The 23,958-nt window shown below is 42.3% G+C and overlaps 1 protein-coding gene across 4 annotated transcripts in view; it reads left to right on the forward strand.

The window, feature by feature from the left end:
* The window catches only part of rhbdf1a (rhomboid 5 homolog 1a (Drosophila)), a 474,090-nt gene that overhangs the window by 150,113 nt on the left and 300,019 nt on the right, over positions 1 to 23,958 (forward strand). For 3 of the 4 annotated variants that reach the window (XR_010977354.1, XM_068055692.1, XM_068055695.1), the window contains exon 2: positions 18,218 to 18,298. The exons of the other annotated variant lie outside the window; for it this stretch is intronic. The gene's annotated coding sequence lies outside the window, so the exon portion shown is untranslated. The remainder of the gene's footprint in view (positions 1 to 18,217; positions 18,299 to 23,958) is intronic. 4 annotated transcript variants of the gene reach the window in all.

Raw genomic sequence — 23,958 nt, forward strand, 5'->3', positions numbered from 1 at the left:
GGATAGTCAACATGGATTTGTTAAGGGAAGATCTTCTTTGAACAACTTGATCGAACTTTTTAAAGAAGTAACAAGTAAGATAGATGAGGGTTGTGCAGTTGATGTGGTCTACATGGATTTTAGCAAGGCTTTTGACAAGGTCCCACATGGCAGACTGGTTTTAAAAAAAAAAATCCTTGGGATCCAGGGAAATGTAGCAAGGTGGGTACAAAATCAGCTCAGTGGAAGTAAACAAAGGTTATTGTTGAGTGTTTTAGTGACTGGAGGGCTGTTTCCAGTGGCATTCCGCAGGGCTCAGTACTGGGTCCCCTGCTTTTTGTTGGATATATTAACTTTTTTGACGTAAATGTAGGGGACATGATCAAGAAGTTTGCAGACAACACAAAGATTGGCCGTGTGGTAGATAGCGAGGAGGATAGATGTAGGCTGCGGGAAGATATTGATGGTCTGGTCAGATGGGCAGAAAAGTGGCAAATGGAATTTAACCCGGAGAAGTGTGAGGTGATGCATTTGGAAAGGCCGAACAAGGCAAAGGAATGCACAATAAATAGGAAAATATTGAAGTGCAGAGGAAATGAGGGACCTTGGAGTGAATGTCCACAGATCCCTGAAGGTAGCAGGACAGGCTGATGAGGTGGTTAAGAAGGCATACAGAATCCTTTCCTTTAGCCGAGGTATAGAATACAAGAACAGGGAGGTTATACTGAAACTGTAAAGCTCATTGGTTAGGCCACAACTTGAGTACTGTGTGCAGTTCTGATCACCTCATTACAGAATAGATGTAATTGCACTAGAGAGGGTACAGAGGAGATTTGAGGATTTTGCCAGGACTGGAAAAATGCAGCTATGAGGAAAGATTGGATAGGCTGGGGTTGTTCTCCTTGGAACAGAGAAGGCTGAGGGGAGATTTGATTGAGTTATACAAAATTGTGAGGGGCCTGGATAGAGTGGAGGTGAAGGGTCTGTTCACTTTAGCAAAGAGGTCAGTGACAAGGGGGCATAGATTTAAAGTGATTGGTAGAAAAATTAGAGGGGAGATGAGAGAAAAGCTTTCTCACCCAGAGGGTGGTGGGGGTCTGGGACACACTGCGTGAAAGAGTAGTTGAGGCAGAGAGACTCAACTCATTCAAAAGGTGTCTGGATATGCACCTCAGGTGATGTAATCTGCAGGGCTACTGACCAAATTCTGGAAGATGGGATTAGAATAGGTGGATAATTTTTCGGCTGGCACTGACACGATGGGCCAAGTGGCCTCTTTCTGGGCCTTTAAACTTTCTATGATTCTATGGAGTTCTGGGAAAGATCGGCACCAGTTTGAGAGGTGACAACACATTCGAGGACTTGAGAAGAAAGGAAGGTTGGAGATGAGGTGGTAGTTTGTAAGGACTGAGGGTTTTTTTTTGAGTTCAGTGTTGATGGCAGATGTGAAGGAGAGATGTATAGAACTTGAGAGAGAACCATTAACCATGTCAGCTAACATGGGAGCTAGGAAGGAAAGTTGCGTCATCAGTTTTGTGGTCGAGAGAGCAGGAGTTGGGTCTCGTAGACAGGAATGAGCTCAGAGGACTGAGGGGTGATGGGAAAGAAACTAGACCAAGCTGCAAGTTCAGGGTTAGGGCAGGGAGGGACCTTAGAGGAAGTTTGGCCCAGTAAGATAGTGGAGGGAAGGAAGTGACAGGCAGCTGATTGGATGGTCTTGATGCTGATAAAAGAAAAATTCATGCTCTCCTCTCGCTTCTCATTGGAGGTGAGGGTGGAGGAGATAGGGGAGAGGGGTTTAAGAAGATGGCTTGCAGTAGAGAAATGAAGCTGGGGGTTATCTTTATATTCTAGGATGAGAATAGTGGAATAGTGAGCAGTTTTCGCAGACGAGATTTATGTGGTCCAGCCAGATCTAGTTATTCATCATATTTGTTCAAGTTTGTCTGCCATGGACAAGAAATAGGAGTGGGAGTAGACCATATGGCCCATCGAGCTTGCTCTGCCATTCAATATGATCATGGCTGATCTTAAGCTTCAACACTCTCCAGATCCCTCGATTCCCTGAGAGACTAAAACTCTGTCTATCTCAGCCTTAAATGTGTTCAATGATGGAGCATCCACAACCCTCTGGGATAGAGAATTCCAAAGATTCACAACCCTTTTAGTGAAGTAATTTTTGTTCATCTCAGTCCGAAATGAGTGGCCCCTTAACCTGAGACTGTGTCCCCGTGTTTTAGACCAATGGAAATAATCTGTGTCTCAATGAAATCACCTCTCGTTCTTCTAAACTCCAGAGAATACAGGCCCAATTTACTCAGCCTCTCATCATAAGACCAACCCCCTCATCCCAGGGACCAATCAACTGAACCTTCGCTGTACCGCCTTCAATGCAAGTATATCCTTTCTTAAATGTGGAGACCAAAACTGCACACAGTACTCCAGATGTGGTCTCACCAAAACCCTATACAATTGCAACAATATGTCCTTATTCCTGTACACCAATTCCCTTGCAATAAAGACCAACATGCCATTTGCCTTCCTAAATGCTTGCTGTATCTGCATGTTAACTTTCTGCGTTCTTTGTGCAAGCACACCCAAGTCTCTTTCAACATCAACGCTTACAAGTTTCACATCTTTTTAAAAAAAAAATTCTGATTTTCTGTTCTTAAAGGAGCCGAGATGAGGGCTGTACTACAGGGTGAGAGAATGTTTTATTGGCGACTAGGCATCGAAGGTGGAGGTGAGGGTGCGGTTGAGCAGCTCAGTAGCTGCAGATGTATGCTGAATGGAGGGCCAAAGGCTAGACAATTGACAATTTGAGAATGCAGTTCTAAGTGAATTGGGGGAGTTGTTTTTCCAGGGGTGGATACAGAAGGAAGTAGGATTTTGGAGATGGAAGCGGGATGTGGATGGACAGCAGTATAAGGCATGGCAAGAACTCGTGAAATGGTAAGGTCAAATGGGTGGCCATGAATATGGCTTGAGGTGTTTACGTGGAGGGAGATTAAGGGAGGAAAGTGAAAGGTGGGGAGGGAGGAAAGAACAAAAAGGAAGGTCTGATGAAGTGGAGAGCAGGAGAGATTAAATGACAAGAGTTGTATTACAAGGAAAAAAGAGATGGGAATGGTACTAGTAAAGAAACAAGTCTAGAGGAGGTGTAAATGGGGAAAAACTGAATTATCACTAACAGTTGCCGTCACAAAATAATTATTGAACTCCATGTTGGGCACTTTTCAGCCTTCCAGACTCGATCAAAGGATGAGTTGCTGTTCCTTGAGCTTACATTGAGGTTCATTGGAACAGAGTAGGAGGCTGAGGACAGAGGGGTCAGAGTGGGAATGGGATGGAGTATTAAAATGACAGGTGACTGGAAGCTCGGAGTCATGCTTATAGTCTGAGGTATTCTGCAAAGTGGTCACCCAAATTTCATTTGAGCTCCCCAATATAGAAGTGACCACATTGTGAGCAACCAATACGATATACTAAATTGAAAGTGGTACAAGTAAATCGCTGTTTCACCTGGAAGGAGTATTTGGGGGCCTGGATGGTGGTAAGGGAGGGAGGAGGTAAAAAGGCAGGTATTACAGCTCCTGTGCTTGCATGAGAAGGTGGCTTGGGAAAGGGCAGGGGTGTTGGACTAAGTGTTCAGGTGCTTGAGCCCATAACCTTCCTGGAGCCAGAATGGTAACAACTGAGCCAAGCTGACAATGAGTGGACTCTCTAATCTGAGAAAAACAGACAGTAAGCTCGGGAAGTGGGTATTAGGATGACTAAGTAAAGCTTGGTCACAGAGGTCAGTTTTAAGGAAGGTCTTGGAGGAGAGCAAGGTGGCAAGGTAGAGGAGTTTAGAAAAATAATTCCCTACTGTAGGGCCTAGATGATTTGAAAATACAGCCACTAATCAGAGGACAAAGGGAGTGGGAAATGTACAAAAGGCTAGAATTGGAGGTTTTTCCCCTCATTATCACTGTATGGGTGTCATAGGCATAGTGCTACAGTCCATGTGGTGAAGATACTCTCTCAATGCTGTTCGCCGGGGAGTTCCAGGATTTTGACCCAGTGATATTGAAGGAATTATGAAATTTGCTCAAGTCAGGATGGGGTGTGACTTGAATGGTTCCCACGTACCGGCTGCTCTCCTCCTTCTAGATGGAGGAAGTTGTGGCTTTCAGGGATGCTGCTGAAGAAGCCTTCGAGAGTTGCTGTAGTGCATTCTGTAGTTAGTATATGCTGCAGCCGCATACTCCAGTAGTGGAAGGACTGGATGTTTCAACTGGTCAATGAAGCTCCTGTGTGGCAGATTGTTTTGTTCTGGATGCTGTCGAGCTTCTTAATTGTTGTTGTAGCTGCAACCCTTTGAGGCAAATGCAGAGTATTTTCCATCACACTCCTGATTTGTGCCTGATAGGTTGTGGAGAAGCTTCCAGGAGTCAGTTGGTGAATCACTCACTGCAGTATACGCAGTCTCTGACCTACGCAACCATGGCATTTGTGTCTGGTCAAGTTGAATTTCTGGTCAATGGTGACCCCTGACTCCACCCCAGACAGCATGTTGATGGGGGATTTGACAATGGTATGTGTCATTTAAGCATTGAAGAAGGGGCAGGGAGGTGGTTAGATTCTTTGAGATTGTCATTGAATGACACTTGTGTGGCACAGATCTTACTTGTCACTTTCAGGCCTGAGCCTGGGTATTGAACCGATCTTGCTGCATGCGGAGTTGCAAATGGAACTGAAGACTGCATTCATCAGTGAACATTCCCACTTCTGACCTCATTTTAGAAGTAAGGCCATTGATGAAGTAGCTAAAGATTGTTGAGCCTAGGACGTTACCCCGAGGAACTCCTACAGCAGTGTCTTCAGATTGAGATGATTAGCCTTCAGCAACTACAACCAGCTTCTGTCAGCCTGTGGAGTTCTCCCTGATCCCCATTGACTTTCAATTGATCAAATGCTGCCGGGGCATCAGGGGCAGTCACTGTCATCTTATCTCTGGAATTTAGCTCTTTTATTCACGTTTGGACTGAGGAAGTAATGAGGTCTGGAGCCGAATGGTCCTGGCGGAATCCAAACTGAGTACCCATTGAGCAGGTTATTGGTGAGTGAGACTGGCTTGATAGCTGTGCCGATAATTCCTTTCGTTACTTTGCCGATGTTTGAGAGTAGGTCAATAGGGCAGTAATTGGCCGCTTTGGATTTGCCTTGCTTTTTGTGGACAAGACATAACTGAACAATTTTCCACATTGGTAGATGTCTGGTATTATAGCTGCACTGGAACCTCTTGGACAGAGGCACAGCTTGTTCTGGAGTTCAGGTCTTGGGCACTACAGCTGGGATTTTATCAGGGGCCCATAGCCTTTTCGATGTGGCTAATGTACCTGTTGTGAAGTGAATCATATTGGCTGAAGACTGGCATCTGTGATGGTAGAGCCCAGGAAGGAACATCCACTTGGCACTTTAATGAAGATGGTAGCGAACTCTCAGGGATGTTCGTGGAGCAGCTGTCTCCTGTAATGTTCAATTGTCTGCCATCATTTGTGACTGGATGTACTACAACTGCAGAGCTATTACCTGATCTCATAATTGTGTAATTGCTTAGATGCATATAGTATACTTGCTTCTGCTGTTTAGCATGCATGGAGTCCTGTATTCTAGTTTCACCAGATTTACACCTCATTTTCAGGTATGCCTGTTGCTGTTTCTAGCATGCTGTTCCATTCTTAATGGAAGGGGTTTGCAGGGCTAGGGTGATGTGAGACCATGAAGAGATCTCAGCAAGAAGATAATTTTATATTTGTGGCTTTGGGAAAGAGGAGCCATCAAAGACAGCATTTTCTTTTTATTCGTTCATGAGATGTGGGCATTGCTCGCTAGGCCAGCATTTATTGCCCATCCTTAATTGCCGTTGAAAAGGTGATGGTGAACCACTACAGTTTTTGGTGTGTAGGTACACCCAGTGCTGTTAGGAAGGGAGTTCTAGGATTTTGACTCGGCAACAGTGAAGGAACGGCGATATAGTTCCAAGTCAAGATGGTGTGGGGCTTCGAGGGGAACTTCGAGGTGGTGGTGTTCCCATGCATCTGCTGCCCTTGTCCTTCTAGGTGGTAGAGGTCATGGGTTTGGAAGGTGCTGTTGAAGGAGCATTGTTGAGTTGCTGCAGTGCATCTTGTGGATGGTACACACTGTTGTCACTGTGCATCGGTGGTGGAGGAGTGAATGTTGAAGGTGGAGGATGCGTGACAAGTGAATGTGATTTGGTGCAGGATAGGTTATAGGCAGCAATGTTTTGGATGGGTTGAACTTTTTGGAGTGTGAGAGGTCGGCCAGGAGAGCATTGCAATAGTTAAGTCAAGTGGTGATAAATGCATGAATTATGGTTTCAGTGGCAGATGAGCTGAGGTAAAGGTGGATGATATCACAAGTGGAAGTAAGCAGCATTTGTGATGGAGAACAGTCATTTATGGCACAGAAGGAGGCCATTCAGTCCATCAGTCCCATGCTGGCTCTCCACAGCTATCCAGTCAGTCCATATTGGCATCGTAGAATTTATAGAATAATTACAACACAAAAGGAGGCTATTCGGCCTGTAGTGTCAGTGCTGGCTCTTTGCAAGAGTAACTCAACTAGTCCCACTCCCTTGCCCTTTTCTCCCGCAGCTCTGCACATTGTTTTATCTTCAGGTGCTATGCAATTCCCTTGCAAAGCCACAATTGAATTTGCCTCCACCGCACCCTTAGGCAGTCCATTCCAGATCCTAACCACTTGCTGCATTAAAGGTTTTTCCTCATGCATGTTCTTTTGCCAATCATCTTCAATCTGTGTCATCGGCTTCTCGACCCTTCTGCTAATGGGAACAATGTCACTTTATTTACTCTGACCAGACTCCTCATGATTTTGAACACCTCGATCAAATCTCCTCTCAACCTTCTCTAAGGAGAACATCCCTAGCTTCTCCAATCTATCCACGTAACTGAAGTGCCTCATCCTTGGAAGCATTCTCTAAAGCCTTCATATTTTTCCTAAAGTTTAGTACCCAGAATTGGACATCATTATCCATTTGAGGCCAAACCATTGTTTTATAAATGCCATTTATTACTTCTTTGTTTTTGTACTGTCTGCCTCTTATTTATAAAGCCTAGGATCCCATATGCCTTTTCAACCACTTTCTCAACCTGCCCTGCCACCTTCAACAATTTGTGTACAAACACCCCAAGGTGTCTCTGTTCCTGCACCCCTTTAGCCTTGTACCCTCTTTTTTTATATTGCCCCTTCTCATTCTTGCTACCAAAGTGTACCACTTCATGTTTCTTGGCAATATATTTCATCTACCCATTCCACCAGTCTATGTCCGCTTGAAGTCTATCACTATCCTCCTCACAGTTCACAATACTTCCAAGTTTTGTGTCATCTGCAAATTTTGAAATTGTGCCCTGTACATCCAAGTCTAGGTTATTAAAGTATATCAAGAGAAACAATGATCCCATGATCTTACTGAATGACGGAGCAGGTTCGAGGGGCCGAATGGCCTACTTCTGCTCCTAATTCATTTGTTCGTATATATCTTAAAATAAGTGAAAGCTGAAGTGATTCAAAAGTTGTCTAATTTTGTGATTTATTCCATCAGAAAACTTCAATCAGCTTACTGCATTCTAATATTCTTGCCATCACTAAAATTGCCTATTTCCACCTCCGTAACATCACCTGACTTCGCCCCTGTCTCAGTGCATCTGCTGCTGAAATCCTCATTCATGCCTTTGTTACCTCTAGACTTGACTGACTATTCCAACGTACTCCTGGCCAGCCTCCCACATTCTACCCTTCATAAACTTGAGGTCATCCAAAGCTCTGCTGTCCTGTCTTAACTCGCACCAAGTCCTGTTCCCCTATCACCCCGTACTCGTTGACCTACACTGGCTCCTGGTCAAGCAACATCTTAATTTTAAAATTCTCATTCTTGTTTTCAAATTTCTCCATGGCCTCACAGCATTCTATCTCTTAATCCCCTCCAGACCCACAACACGCCAATATCTGCGCTCATCTAATTCTGGCTGCTTGAGCATCCCTGATTTTAATTCCTCTGCCATTTAGCCTTCAGCTGCCTCGGCGTGAAGCTCTGGAATTCCCTCTCTACACCTTTCTGCCTCTCTGACTCACTTTCCTCCTTTTAATACACCCCTTAAAACCTACCTCTTTGACCAAGCTTTTTGGTTATCTGACCTAGTATTTCCGTTTGGCTTGGTGTCATATTTTGTTTTATAATGCTTGTATAAAGCGCCTTGGGAGGTTTTCTTACAAACGCACTATATAAATCTTTTTTCTAGTTGTGGTCTCCTGTTAATGGTGCTTGTGGAATCCCCAGGGAATTGATGTAAATGGCTGTTTTTAGCTGTAAGTGCTGCTGCTTGTGGTGGTGGGGTTTCCACCTGCCAGACAACATGTTGTCATAACTTTCCTCATAATTTTAATGTTAACCACCTTCCCATTGGGATGGAACCTGCTGCCCGCTTGGTACTTCTCCACAGCAGTGTAGCTCAGAATGGGAACACTGTAAACTTCCACAACTTTCTCCTTTATTTCTTTCTGTCTCTTTGTATATCATTTGTATATTTAAACCTACAACTCTTCCTGACCTCTTCTGATGACCAACTCAGAAGACTGATTGAAGCAAGTTGAGAGTTTTGTCTTACAATTCAATTTAGTTCTCTTCTAATTAATAATCAATAAAATGACAGTATTTTCAATAACGAGAGTTCTTACTATTCATTTTAAAACCAATACACTGACTTTCTTTACAACTCGCATCTCCTGAAATTGTCCTATTTTTAAGACATCCGGGAAACATTTAGTTGTATTTTTTTTTCCAAAGTGCCTGTGATTGGTTCTGTTTGTTTTCAAGAATCATCAAATCTCACTTGCTTGTACAGTCAACTCCAGATGAACCTACTGACCCAGGCAGGCAGACTGTAGAATTCCAATGTAGCACGCCACTTCCCATTCACTCCCACTCCATACAATCCCAGGTCCAAGCATAACACTTAATGGGCTGTTTTTCCTGTATTGAGAGACTTTATTGGGACAACCCAGTTCCTGGAATAGTTTTCTCTCTGAAAATCAGCTGCAAGTCCTCATTATCTGTTGGGGCTCATGCTCTTTGTAGGTTTATCTGGGGCAAATGTAATTTTTAATCCACCAGCCTAACCAGAATACTGATCAGATCATTTCAATTGACTGTTTATAAATGATTGTGACAGTCTATGAAGGAAAAATGGCCCTTTTTTAAATACAAACATTTTTTTTCTGGGTCTAAAATAATCCTAATTATCTGTTGTTTGTATTCATTAGTTTAAGTCATCAGAATACTAAATATGGTTAATCTGCTCTGTTCTATCAGCAGCACAGTTCAGAAGTCAAACCACTTTCTTTCATAAAACTTTTTCTTGAGCTAATATTACTGAATAGATGTATAAAAAGGCTGCAGTACAAATATTTGAAGTTTGTCAGTTCTAGATCTGCAGTAAATAGAAATCCTACTCTGAATAAAAATATTCTTGCTAAACAGCGGATTTTTTTTTATCAACTGCAGTAATTTGATCACATTGTTAACTCCTTCATTACCGAGAGAAGTTCCTAATCAGTCTCTATTATCAGGAGTGCTCCATTGGGATTAGTTCAATTATGCAACAACAGACATTTAAAATGTATTGGATCCCATTCCAAATGTTTCTCGATCATCCTCAAAAATACAAACTTATTTAAATCATTCTTTATAGATGCACAAAACATACAGTTTTATTGGAATAGACCGCTTTGTTAAATGTCGACAACATTTAAAAATAAGCCGATAGTTTATACAAATCATGATAGGAGGACAGTAGCAGACTTAAGGACATAATAAAACAAGAAATGCTGGAAATACTCAGCAGGTCTGGTAGCATCTGTGGAGAGAGAAGCAGAGTTAACGTTTCAGGTCAGTGACCCTTCATCAGAACTGACAAATATTGGAAATGTAAAAGGTTTTAAGCAAGTAAAGTGGGGGTGGGGCAATAGATAACAAAACAGAAGGTGTAGATAGGACAAGGCCACATAGCTGACCAGAAGGTCATGGAGCAAAGGCAAACAATATGTTAATGGTGTGTTGAAAGACAAAGCATTAGTACAGATAGGGTGTTAACGGACTGAAAACTGAACAGCCGCAAGTACAAACATGAAAAAAAAGTGGGTAGGCAAACTGAACAAACTAAGATAAAATAAAATAAGCACACAAAAAAAATTAAAAATAAAAGTAAAATGGGGTAGGGGGCTGTCATGGTCTGAAATGACTGAACTCCATGTTCAGTCTGGCAGGCTGTAGTGTGCCTAATCGGTAAATGAGATGCTGTTCCTCGAGCTTGCATTGATGTTCACTGGAACACTGCAGCAATCCCAGGACAGAGATGTCAGCATGAGAGCAGGGGGAGTGTTGAAATGGCAAGCAACCGGAATCTCGGGGTCATGCTTTCGGACTGAGCGGAGGTGCTCCGCAAAGTGGTCACCCAGTTTGCGTTTGGTCTCCCCAATGTAGAGGAGACCACATTGTGAGCAGCGAATACAGTATACTACATTGAAAGAAGTACAAGTAAATCGCTGCTTCACCTGAAAGGAGTGTTTGGGGCCTGGGATAGTGAGGAGAGAGGAAGTAAATGGGCAGGTATTACACCTCCTGCAATTTCAGGGGAAGGTGACGTGGCAAGGGGACGAGGTGGTGGGGATAATGGAGGATTGAACCAGGGTGTCGGGGAGGGAACAATCCCTTCGACAGGGGAAGAGATGGGAAGATGCGTTTGGTAGTGGCCTCACGCTGGAGGTGGCGGAAATATCCTTTGGATATGGAAGCTGATGGGGTGGAAAGTGAGGAGGACAAGGGCAACTCTGTCATGGTTCTGGGAGGGAGGGGTAGGGGTGAGGGTAGAGGTGCGGGAAATGGGCCGGCCGCGGTTGAGGGCCCTGCATGGAAGGTAGCATCATAGCAGATCGCACAGTGGCGCAGTGGTTAGCACCGCAGCCTCACAGCTCCAGCTACCCGGGTTCAAATCTGGGTACTGCCTGTGCGGAGTTTGCAAGTTCTCCCTGTGTCTGCGTGGGTTTCCTCCGGGTGCTCCGGTTTCCTCCCACATGCCAAAGACTTGCAGGGTGATAGGTTAATTGGCCATTATAAATTGCCCCTAGTATAGGTAGGTGGTAGGGAAATATAGGAACAGGTGGGGATGTGGTAGGAATATGGAATTAGGGTAGGATTAGTATAAGTGGGTGGTTGATGGTCGGCACAGACCCGGTGGGCCGAAGGGCCTGTTTCAGTGCTGTATCTCTAAATAAAAAAAAAGATGTGTTGGAGAAGGCGAAACTGGGAGAATGGAATGGAGTCCTTACAGGATTCTTGTTCTTTTTTTTTAGATTAGATTAGAGATTAGAGATACAGCACTGAAACAGGCCCTTCAGCCCACCGAGTCTGTGCCGACCATCAACCCCCCATTTATACTAATCCTACACTAATCCCATATTCCTACCAAACATCCCCACCTGTCCCTATATTTCCCTCCCACCTACCTATACTAGTGACAATTTATAATGGCCAATTTACCTATCAACCTGCAAGTCTTTTGGCTTGTGTGAGGAAACCGGAGCACCCGGAGAAAACCCACGCAGACACAGGGAGAACTTGCAAACTCCACACAGGCAGTACCCAGAATCGAACCCAGGTCCCTGGAGCTGTGAGGCTGCTGTGCTAACCACTGCGCCACTGTGCCGCCCTTTCTTGTTTTTATTTCAGATTTCCAGCATCCACAGTATTTTGCTTTTTATTAAGGACATAATAGGCTGATGAAATGGACAGACAAGTGACAGATGAAATTTAATGCAGAGAAGTGCCAAATTATTCATTTTGGGAGGAAGAATGAGGAGAAGCAATGTAAATTAAATAGTACAGTTTTAAAGGGGATGCAGGAACAAAGAGACCAGAGAGTGTATGTACACAAATCTCTGAAGTTGGCAAGACAAGTTGAGAAGGCTGTTAAAAAGGCATACAGGTTTCTTGGCTTTATTAATATCGAGTACAAAACCAAGAACATAAGAACTAGGAACAGGAATAGGCAATTCAGCCCCTCGAGCCTGCTCCGCCATTCAATACGATCATGGCTGATCTCATCTCGGCCTCAACTCCACTTACCCTTTAACCCATTACTAATTAAAAATCTGTCTATCTCCTCCTTAAATTTATTCAATGTCCCGGCATCCACTGCACTCTGGGGTAGTGAATTCCACAGACTCACAACCCTTTGAGAGAAGTAATTTCTCCTCATCTCTGTTTTAAATCTGCTACCCCTTATCCTAAAACTGTGACCTCTTGTTCTAGATTATCCCAGCAGAGGAAACATCCTATCTACATCTACTTTGTCAATCCTCTTAATCATCTTCCATACCTCAAATGGATCTCCTCTCATTCTTCTAAACTCCAGAGAGTAAAGGCCTAAACTGCTCAATCTCTTTTCATAAGACAAACTCCTCATCTCTGGAATCAATCTATTGAACTTCCTCTGAACTGCCTCCAGCGCAACTACATCCCTCCTCAAGTAAGGGGACCAAAATTGTACGCAATACTCCAGGTGCGGTCTCACTAATTCCTTGTACAGTTGCAGCAACACTTCCTTACTTTTATACTCTATTCCTTTAACAATAAATGCCAATGAGTCTATTTGCCTTCCTTATTACCTGCTGTACCTGCATACTAGTTTTCAGCGAATCATGCATGAGGACACCCAGCTCCTTCTGCACCAAAGCACTCTGAAGTTTCTCTTCATTTAGATAATTTGCCTTTCTATTCTTCTGACTAAAATGGATAACCTCACACTTGTCCACGTTAAACTCCATATGCCAAATTTTGGCCCATTCACCTAAACTATCCATATCCATTTGTATATTTCTTTATTGCAACTTACTGTCCCACCTATTTTAGTGTCATCTGCAAATTTGGCTATAGTACCTTCTATCCCTGCATCCAAGTCATTAATATAGATTATAAATAGTTGGGGCCCCGAGGACCAAACCCTGTGGCACCCCACCAGTTACATCTTGCCAACCAGCAAAAGACCCATTTATCCCGACTCTCTGTTTTCTGTTGGTTAGCCAATCCTCTATCCAAGCTAATAAATTGCCCCTAACCCCATGTGATCTTACCTTGTATATTCACGTTTTGTGCGGCACCTTCTCAAATACCTTCTGGAAGTTCAGATATACTAAATCTACAGGATCCCCATTATCCACTTTGCTTGTTACAGCTTCGAAGAATCTAGCAAATTAGTCAAACACGATTTACCCTTCATAAAACCATGCTGACTCTGATGGTTTGAATTTTGACTTTCTAAATGTCCTGTTATTACTTCCTTAATAATGGATTCTAACAATTTCCCAATGACAGATGTTAAACTAACCGGTCTATAGTTTCCTACTTTCTGCTTCCCTCCCTCTTTGAATAAGGGCGTAATATTAGCTTTTTTCCAATCCACTGGAACCTCTCCCACATCCAGGGAATTTTGGAACATTATAACCAATGGATCCACTATCTTCGCTGCCACTTCCTTTAAGACCCTTGGGTGTAGGCCATCAGGCCCTGGGGACTTGTCTGCCTTCAATCCAATAGTGTGCTCAGTACTTTTTCCCTAGTGATGATTGTTCTAAGTTCCTCTCTTTCTATAACCTCTGCATTTCCTGTTACTATTGGGATGGTACTAGTGTCCTCCACCATGAAAACTGAGGCCAAATACTGATTTAGTGTTTCCGCCATTTCTGTGTTCCCCTCTATTAACTCCCCTGTCTCATCCTCCAAAGGACCAACATTCACTTTAGCTACTCTCTTCCCTTTTATATACTTATAGAAGCTTTTGTTATCCGTTTTTATATTTTGCTCTAGTTTAATTAATTTACCTTTGCTCTTTTTACTAGTTTTTTAGTAACCCTTTGATCTTTAAAAGTTTTCCAATCTTTCAACCTGCCATTGGCCTTTGCAATATGGTATGCCGTAGCTTTTGTCTTTTTTTATCCGTAACTTCCTTGCTTAGCCATGGATATTTTTTCCCCCTCATAGAATCTTCCTCTCTGGAATATATTTTAGTTGGGAGGAATTGAATATCTCCTTAAACATCTGCTATTGCTCATCAACCTTTTAGTCTTCCTGCCCAGTCCATTAGGGCCAAATCTGTCCTCATGTCTATGTAATTACCTTTGTTTAACTCCAGAACACTAGTGTGGGACTCCAGTTTCTCACCCTCAAACGGAATTTGAAATTCCAGTATGCAGTATCCACTCTTCCTTAGAGGATTCTTCACTATGAGATCATTAATCAATCCGACCTCATTACACAATACCAAATCTAGAATAGCCTGCTCCCTGGTTGGTTCCACAACATATTGTTCCAAAAAACAATCTCTAATGCATTCAATGAACTCTCCCTCGAGGCTACCCTTGCCAATTTGATTAATCCAGTCTATATGCATATTAAAATCACCCATGATTATTGTTGTACCTTTCTTACAAGCCCCCATTATTTCTTGGTTTATGCTGTGCCCCACTGCGGAACTACTGTTTGGGGACCTATAGATTACTCCCACCATGGACTTCTTTCCCTTGCTATTTTTTCTACCCAGACTGATTCTACGACTTGATCTCTAGTGTCTATATCATTTCTCACTACAGCACTGATCTTTTCCTTTACTAACAAAGCTACACCACCTCCTTTTCCTTCCTGCCTATCCTTCCGAATTACCGAGTACCCTTGGATAATCAATCCATTTTATTTTCGGTAACAATCAGCCTCATCACTAACCTGCACTCCTACCTTCTCCTTTAACTTTGACTTCCTAATTTTCCATGCAACTGAACCCTCCCCCTCCCCCACTATTTATTTAGTTGAAAGCCCTATCTACAGCCCAAATTATGCGATTTGCCAGGACTCTGTCCCAGCATAATTTAGGTGGAGCCCGTCCCATTGGAACAGCTCCCTCCTTCCCCAGAACTGGTGCCAATGTCCCATGAATTCGAACCCATTTCTCCCACACCAATCTTTGAGCCACGCATTTACCTCTTTAATCTTATTGACCCTGTGCCAATTTGCTCGTGGCTCAGGTAGCAATCCAGAGATTATTACCTTTTTGGTTCTGTTTTTTAATTTAGCCCCTAGCTGCTCGTATTCCCTCAGCAGAATCTCTATCCTAGTTCTTCCTATATCATTGGTACCTACGTGGACCACGACAACTGGATCTTTCCCTTCCCACTCCAAGTTCCTTTGCAGCCCAGATGAGATATCCTGAACCCTGGCACCAGGTAGACAACACAGCCTTTGGGATTCTCGATCCTGGCCACAGAGAACAGTGTCTATGCCCGAACTATACTATCCCCAATTATGACTACATTTCTCTTTTCTCCCCCCACTTGAATGGCTGCCTGTACCACAGTGCTGTGGTCAGTTTGCTCATCCTCCCTACAGTCCCTGCTCTTGTCCACACAGGGAGCAAGAATCTCGAACCTGTTGGACAAGGGCTGAGGCTCCTGCAACACTACCTCCTGAATCCCTCCACTTGCCTCAGTCATAGTCACACCCTCCTGTCCCTGACCACTGGCTGAATTCAAGGTAGTTAATCTAAGGGGTGTGACTGTCTCCTGAAACACAGCGTCCAGGTAACTCTCCCCCTCCCTGATGTGTCCGAAGCTCAGACTCCAGTTCATCAACTCTGAGCCGGAGTTCCTCGTGCAGCCAACACTTGCTATAGATGTGGTCACTAGGAACCACAATGGGGTCCACCAGCTCCCACATCATGCAGGTACAACACATCGCCTGGCCCTGCATCTCTATTTTATTTAATTAGATTTTAATTTGTTTTTTTAAATTTCCGACTGGTCTTTAGCTCTTTAATCCGCTTTAGTTTTTAGTTTATATACTAATAAATTGATCAAGTCTTACCCTATATTTGATTTCAATTTAAATTAAAAGCTTACCTGAATACTGACCCCAGCTGCTTTCTGTTTCCCTGCTCACTATGGAATGTGACATCATTCTGATGTCACTTTTTGATTTCCCCCCCCCCCCCCCCGGCTCCGCTCCCACTCCTCGGGCTCTGTTTCTCCGACTGTGGTTTGGCGCGCTTTTAGAACCCTCCGCTTCTCAGGCTGCACTCCTCTCTCTCTAAGGAAGGATGTCAAGGCCTTGGAGAGGGTGCAGAAAAGATTTACTCGAATGGTACTAAGAATGTGGGCATCAGTTATATGTAGAGACTAGAGAAGCTAGGATTATTGTCCTAAGGGGAGACTTAAGAGGTGTTCAAAATCTAAGAATTTTGATAAAGTAAGGAGGAACCGTTTCCACTGGCAGAAGGGTTGGTAACCAGAGGACACAAATTTGAGATAATTGCCAAAAGAACCAGAGGCAACATGAAAACACATTTTACACGGCAGGTTGTTATGATACGGAATACACTGTCTGAGAAGTTGTTGGAGGCAGATTCAGTTGTAACTTTCAGAAGTGAATTGGACAAATACTTGAAGGGGACAAAAATTGGGAAAGAGGAGGGGAGTTGGACCAATTGGATAGTTCTACCAAAGAGTTGGCACAGGCAAGATGGACAGAATGACCTCCAGTGCTGTATCATTCTATGATTCTAAGCAAATTGGAAGTTCAAAACTGCCTTGGAAATGGGCTACCCTTAAAGATACACAGATTCCAATGACCTGGATGCTGCTGTAAATTGATTTTATTAAAGAGCTGTTCCAGGCATGTTGGCCTGAATGCCGCCCTCCTGTGTTGTATCATTCTACAACGCTGAGGCCAAGAATGTTGATAGATGAAACTGGAGGTTGTGAGAACTTAGGATGTGCATTTGGAGGAACTGATGAATGTAAAATGAGATCATAAGAACTGTACAGGATTGAATGATGAGTGAGAAGACTGCTGACATAAAGAAGGAACAGAGTGGGATGGAGACCGGGAACTTTGGGAACCTTGATTTAATTGAAAGTGAGTCAGAAGATGAGCCATGAAGCACAACATTGTTAGTGACTTGAGAGGAAACTATGTAGCCATAATGAAAAGTTTTGTTGGGCAATGGCAGATGACTCACTGAAATGAACAGGAACCAAGTTCCAGAAACAAGATCACAGAAGAGTGGCCATACCAATAATCATGGATTAGATACAACTTTGAAAATGTTTCTCATATTTAATGGTATTAATATAGTAGCAATAGGATAGTAGTTGGAATAGTGAGAGGGGCAGGGTGGGTCCACTGGAAGTAAAGATTGATGAGCACATGGCAGCGGATGGTTGGAGACTCCATCAGTGCTTTTATGGAATCCATGCAGACAGAACAAAGGTAAATCTTTCTCTCATTCAAGAGAATGGAATAGAAGGAAGTTCAGACCAAGATAATGTGGGTAGAAGTGCCTTGGGTTGTTTTACTATGTTAAAGGCACTATTTAGATGCAAGTCTTGTTCTTGTATTGTCAATGCAAAAGCAGACAGGACATGAGGATTCCCAGAACCTGTAAGAGACAGATTTTTCCTAAAGGAATGTTTGCTGGAAGGGTAGGAAGGCAGAGAAGTATTTGAAGCTCTAATGTTAAACTTACTGAAGTTACAGCCAGGTATTCTGTTGATTTGGGATGTTTCTGACTAATTAGGACTGCAGATGCGATAAGCAGAATATCTATGGGGCGACTGAGCTACATTGTCGTACTAGATCTGGCAGAAGGGTTGAGATGTGAAACATTCCCAGACATCTAGAATAACATCAGTCACTGAGCAGGCACTTTTGGAAGGGCTAGTGAAGTGAAAGCAACAGCAGTATTTGGTGAAATAACAATACGCTAACATAACAAGACAGGGAATGTAAAGAATTCTTTACATTTTTTTCTCTATAATGTATGAGAATGTATTGAGTTTAATGTTTGATCCCTTTCCTCCTTTAGAGAGATGACGCTACCTTCTAACTATATACTCCTATTGTCTGACGGGATGTTTTACATTCTGTGGCAGATCTGACTTGCATCTCTTTGATATTTATTGGTTGTAATAGCTGATGGAGTGGGGAGGTGGAGTGGAATGCAATGAATTTTTAGAATATCTTGGCAGGTGGCGAGAAGGAAGTAAAGGGTATTTTTAGAAAGTGCAATGTATTTTTTTTATTAATCTTCCATTATTATTTTTGTTTTCTCAGCATTTTATCCTTTGTTTGATCTGAGGAGATTGGAATACAGGTTAAACGTGGAGACTTTATCCAAAATCTGTAGCTTCAAAGGTATGATAATTTCTCACTGTCCTTCCAGATTCTGTTTTTTTTTAAATAACTGTAGGAGAAACTGTCCTGGAAAAACTGATAGTTTAGCTGGTTTTTGCAATGTGTTGTGGTACTCTGTGACATAGAGCACAGGATGTTCTTGATTGGTCTGTGCAGAGTTTAGTGATCTCAATGAAGATACCATTGGGGGCTTCAGCATCTCTAAGCTAAGGAGAGCAAAAATTGGCAAGTGGTTCTAATGCCAGTGGAAATGTGGCAGTGTGGGGGTGGGGGGGGGGGGGGGGGGGCGGGGGGGTGGAAGAGAGAGTGAGTGTGGAAATTGGTCTTTGACACACTAAACAGGCGATTAAAAAAAATTGACTGTTTTATACACCTGCCCAGCGCAGGGATGCAGAACAGGCTGTTGCTTCATTAGCACCCATTTGGTTTTCAGGAATCGAACCGTAGTTTGAGGTGGGGTAACTTTGTATTCCAGCTCATACAAAGAGCAGTGCTTATTCAGATGGTGGTAGAAGCACGTTGATGCTCATTAACATTCAGCAAAGCTGGCAAGTTAATACTTAGCAACAAAGGCGACAATGTATTATACAAATTACTTTTCTCACTTATCAGCTGGATTAGAAATAAGCAAGGAGCACCATCTGAAAATGTAAACCAACTTGTCTGTCTGAGTTAGGTCGATGACCTTTCATCAGGGTCATCAACCTGAAACGTTAACTCTGCTTTTCTCTCTCTCTCAGATACTGCAAGAGTATTTCCAGCATTTGTGTTTTTATTTCAGTTTTCAGCATCTGCAGTATTTTGTCTTTTATTTGTCTGTCTGAGTAACTGGCAGCAAGAAATAGAACTGAAGCCTTTCTATGCTGAAATACAATATTGCTTTCTTGCTTTTTTGTGGTGGTGGGCTAGTTATGTAAAGCCACAAATTTTCTTTCTCTATTTACACTTTGATTCAGTGACTTAAGTCTGGGTCTGTAAGCTGTGGCTCTGAAGCTCTTTGAGATCACTTTTGCGGCTCCTAGCCCTTTCCAGTTGAATTGCGTTGATATGAAAAAAGCCTAAAAACAAAATAAGTCAAGAAAAGCAAGGGCCATATTTTTATTGTGGGGATCAAAGGTCAATCATTTTGTTACACTTGACAGTTTCAAATGATGATTTTAACTAAAACATCATTATTCTCTAAATAAACCGGCTCGAGTGATTATAGCTACACCATGGTTATAGATAATGCCATTGATTCAAGGAACTGGTTTTCTGGTTATGACCTGTATTGTTTTAAATATAGTTGAGATAAATTATTCTGAATGTGCTATTAGAAGCTTTTTTTTAAAGCATGAGAATCAATAGCCGAATGAAATTGTCCCAGTTTTATGCATCTGAAGTTAGTTTGTTTGAAAGATGACTTTACTAACAAAATTATCGTTAAAACAAGTAAAAAAAAAAAAAGTGACATTTCAGAGCGGGTCTATTTTAATTTTGATTTTTCTTTTTCCTATTGATATATGCAAATTATGCATTCTACCAGAAACACCTTGCAATTTGCCATGTATTTTGTTTGGAAATGCTAAGTTTTTGATTAGCAGCTCCCAATAGTTTTTATTTTCGGTAATTTTTTAAAAAAGCCTCTTCAGGTTTTAAAAAAAGTTCCTGACCCCTGGCTTAAGTTTTTGATCTCTTCAGAAAAAAGTTCAGTGTGAGTTTTTCCTTAATAAATCAGTGTAAATAACTGTGGAACTGTATAAAAAAACAAAAAAAGAGCCACCAATATGAATCCAGCAATAAGAAAACATTTAGTTTTGGGATGAAAATAGCATCAGTAATAGAACAAATTTGAATGAGATGAATGCAATTTCAATTAAAGATACAATTAAAACCAAGATTAATTTGAGGTTAAAACTTTTTAATTGAGATTAATCTCAGTTCATATTTTTACTTGCTTGGCAGCCCTAAAAATAACTTTTTGAGTTAAGTGTCAGAGATCCTACCATTTGCAAAACCACCTTCAAATAAGGAGGAAATATTATTTCTCCTGGAATAGGGAACTTACAAGATAAGGGACTGTACAAGATAATGTTATCGACAGACTTGTCCTGATAAAACCAATTATTGCCCATTGTGCTTGTGGTATTAATCTTTAGAATATCTTGTGCTTTATCAGCTTCAAAGTCACTGGGAGCAATAAATGCTTAGTGCAGTAATAAATACCTCCCTCTGCTATTTTAACAGAGTTTCTGGGTGGTGGCACATTGCAAAACACTAATCTACATGTAGGGCCTTGAACACCGTGACAGTTTTATCATAATACTGTCATTTTCCTCCCATTTAAAGTCAAAATCGCAGGCAAACATCCACGCCTTTTCTGATCAATTTGCTGTTGTGTGTGGGACACCCAGTGAGCCTGCAAGTTTCACCCTATGTATGTAGAGTACATTGTGTTTATCCTTGAAATATATGCAATGTTCTCAATGAATGGAAGGAACCAATAAACTCACAATTTATCTAAATTCCATAAAAATCTTTCATCAATTTTGTTCACAAATATTTAAAAATTAATTTGGTCAATTTAGAGGTTTGTGTAAATACTAGAATTAAGCTTTGGGTTTAAAAAAAACATTGATTCGTGGATGGAGAAACACATGTCACTTTGTGCATGATCATCATAGCAGACAGTGCCTGACTGCAGCTGCAACGACAGCACTCGTGATAATTGCTATGAAATTCCTGGGTTGAGGAAGGGTATAAGTGTGGATTTTCACCTTTTTATTGGGTCAGAAATTTGGGACCGAGCCTAGATGTGCTGGAGCTCTGGCAGCTTTCAGAACAGACTAAGAAGCACCTGTCGAGCCACATTAATCAGGCGGCTCCAGAGGGGGGTCTGGGCATCCCAGCACTACCCATTCAGCAGAATGTATTGACCGAGTTGCTTTTTCCCAGGTCTCTTGCATGAACGATGTCAGATCATGCAACTTTGGAAGAGCTCTGTTTGTTGCTGCAGCCAGATTTGCAACCAAAGTACAACAGAGATTATTAACCTTGGTGGTGGGCAAGTTATTGGAAAAAATTCTGAGAAAAGTTATAAATTGGCATTTAAAGGGAGACAGATTAATCAAGGAGAGTCAGCATGGACTTGTTAAGGGAAGGTTGTGTCTGACTAACTTGACCCTCCTTGGTACTTCAAGAAATTCAATGAGGATAGTGATTTGATGTAGTCTATCTGGATTTTAGCAAGGCTTTTGACAAGGAAAGACTGATCAATAAATTAAAAGCTTATGGGATCCATGAGTAAATGATGTGTTGGATCCATAATTGGCTCAGTGGCAGGAAGCAAAGGATAATGGTCAAAGGGCATTTTTGTGACTGGAAGGCTTTTTCCAGTGGCGTTCCGCAAGGCTCAGTACTAGGTCCTTGCTTTTTGTGGTATCCAACAATGATTTAGACTTAAATGTAGGGGGCATGATTAAGAAGTTTGCAGATGATACAGCCATGAGCTGTATGGTTGATGGTGAGGAAGAAATCTGTAGACTGCAGGAAGATATCAATGGATTGATCAGTGAGCAGAAAAATGGCAAATGGAATTCAGTCCAGAGAAGTGTGAGGTAATGCATTTGGCGAGAACGAACAAGGCAAGGGAATACATAATAAATAATAGGATTCTGAAAAGTGTAGATGAACAGAGGGACCTTGGAGTGTACATCTATAGCTCCCAGAAGGTAGCAGGACAGGTAGATAAGGTGGTCAAGAAGGCATATGGGGATACCTTCCTTTATTTACTGAGGCATAAAATGAGCCAGGAGGTTATGCTGGAACTGTATAAAACATTAGTGTCGTGCTAGACCACCACCTGCCAACAATGAAGCTTATTAATTTTGCCATATGGACATTAAATTTCAAACTCTTGCTGAAGTGAAGAAAGGACTTGCTTAAAAAAATCACCAGGCCCTTGGCTGGAAAAACATTTTGCATACCAACAGCCAGTGCTTGGAAGGGCAAAGGGGCTATTCCCTGCTCCAATTTAACCCACAATGGACTTTGAGCACCAGGTATTGTGTGTAAGATGAGACAGATCAGCTGAGACAAGAGAATCCACAAACTGACGTGGTCAGACCAGCTAGTCACATGACTAACCTGCTTGGCAACCTGGGTTTTTATGAATTGTACAAAGAGTTTGAACTAGAAAAGACTGTTTGCTCCTGGACTGAAGAAGACCTCTCCTGTCTACTCTCATCTCTTTCTCATGGAACTCCAAATCCATTGAAGACACATGAACCCCGAGAGAGAAAATTCTCCTACAGCGAACGAGGTTCAAGAAGAATACTGGGCCCCAACAAAAAGCAAGATCTACCTACAATCAAGGACTCTACAGTGAGCTTGAAGATCCGTAACAAAACCCTCTTCAGAGATTGCCTCAAACACTTCCACTTTATTTCTTCTGCTCTGTTCCGTCTCCATCTGCATGTGTGTATTGTGCATGCATGCTAGCGTAAGCATGTCATGTATCCGTATGTGTTAACCGCATTAGTGTTGAAGTTTAATAAATTTGAACCTTTCTTCTTTAAACCTAAGAAAACCTGTTTGTGCTGGTTTCTTTGTCTTATAATTGGAAAGCAGTGAACAAGGATTCACCAAAGGGGAGCTAAAAACACGGTGTGTTTAAAATAAAACCCTGTTACGGTAGGACCAGGTGGAGGGTGAGAGGAAACCCTAGACCCCTTCCTCACCTGGTCGTAACACTAAGACAGCAGATAGAGTCCTGCGTACAGTTCTGGTCGCCACATTACAGGAAGGATGTAATCACACTAAAGAGGGTACAGAAGAGATTCACAAGGATGTTGCCAGGAATGGAGAATTTTAGTTAGGAGGAAAAATTGGATAGGTTGCGTTTACTTTCTTTAGAACAGAAGAGGCTGAGGGGAGATTTAACTGAGATGTATAAAATTATCAGGGGTCTAGATAGATTGAATAGGAAGAACCTATTTCCCTTAGCAGAGAATTCAATAACCAGGGGGCATGGGTTTAATAGAGGGGAGTTAAGTATTTTTTCACTGAGAGTGGTGGGTCTGGGACACACTGCCTGAAAGTATGGCAGAGACAGAAACCCTCATCGCATTTAAAAAAACCCTTGGATATGCACTTGAGGTGCTGTAACCTACAAGGCTATGGACCAAGAGCTGGAAGATAGGATTAAAGTAGATATCTCTCGTTTGGCTGGCACTGACATGATGGGCTGAATGGCTTCCTTCTGTGCCATAAATCGTTCTACGTTTCCATGCTGTCTGCACAGTGTTAAACGGTTTGGTTCTGCATGTGTGTGGAACCCATGTTGTACAGTAAAATCTAAATCTCTGCATGAAAAGAACGAGAGGTTGTGTCTGCAGCTTTTTTCCTTTCTGTTTTTGTCAGTTTCCTCCTTTCCTGTAGGCCTGACTCTTGCTGATTGCTGAACACTTCTAATTGCCTCATCCAATTAACAGTTCTTCATGTTAAGCCCAATGAGTGTTGGTAGGTGATTTGTCAGGTGGGTGGGGTGTTGAGTTGCATCACAGCTGAGCCCAGTCATTCCTTTACCCAATGCTGCCCACATGCATGCACACAGTTTCCAGCAAAGATCACTGGTTAGCAAGTGGAAACTGACATCCAGGCAGGTTATTCCCTTGTCTAGC

The sequence above is a fragment of the Heterodontus francisci genome, chromosome 24 (assembly GCF_036365525.1).
Source record: "Heterodontus francisci isolate sHetFra1 chromosome 24, sHetFra1.hap1, whole genome shotgun sequence".
In the NCBI taxonomy this organism is placed as follows: Eukaryota; Metazoa; Chordata; class Chondrichthyes; order Heterodontiformes; family Heterodontidae; genus Heterodontus; species Heterodontus francisci.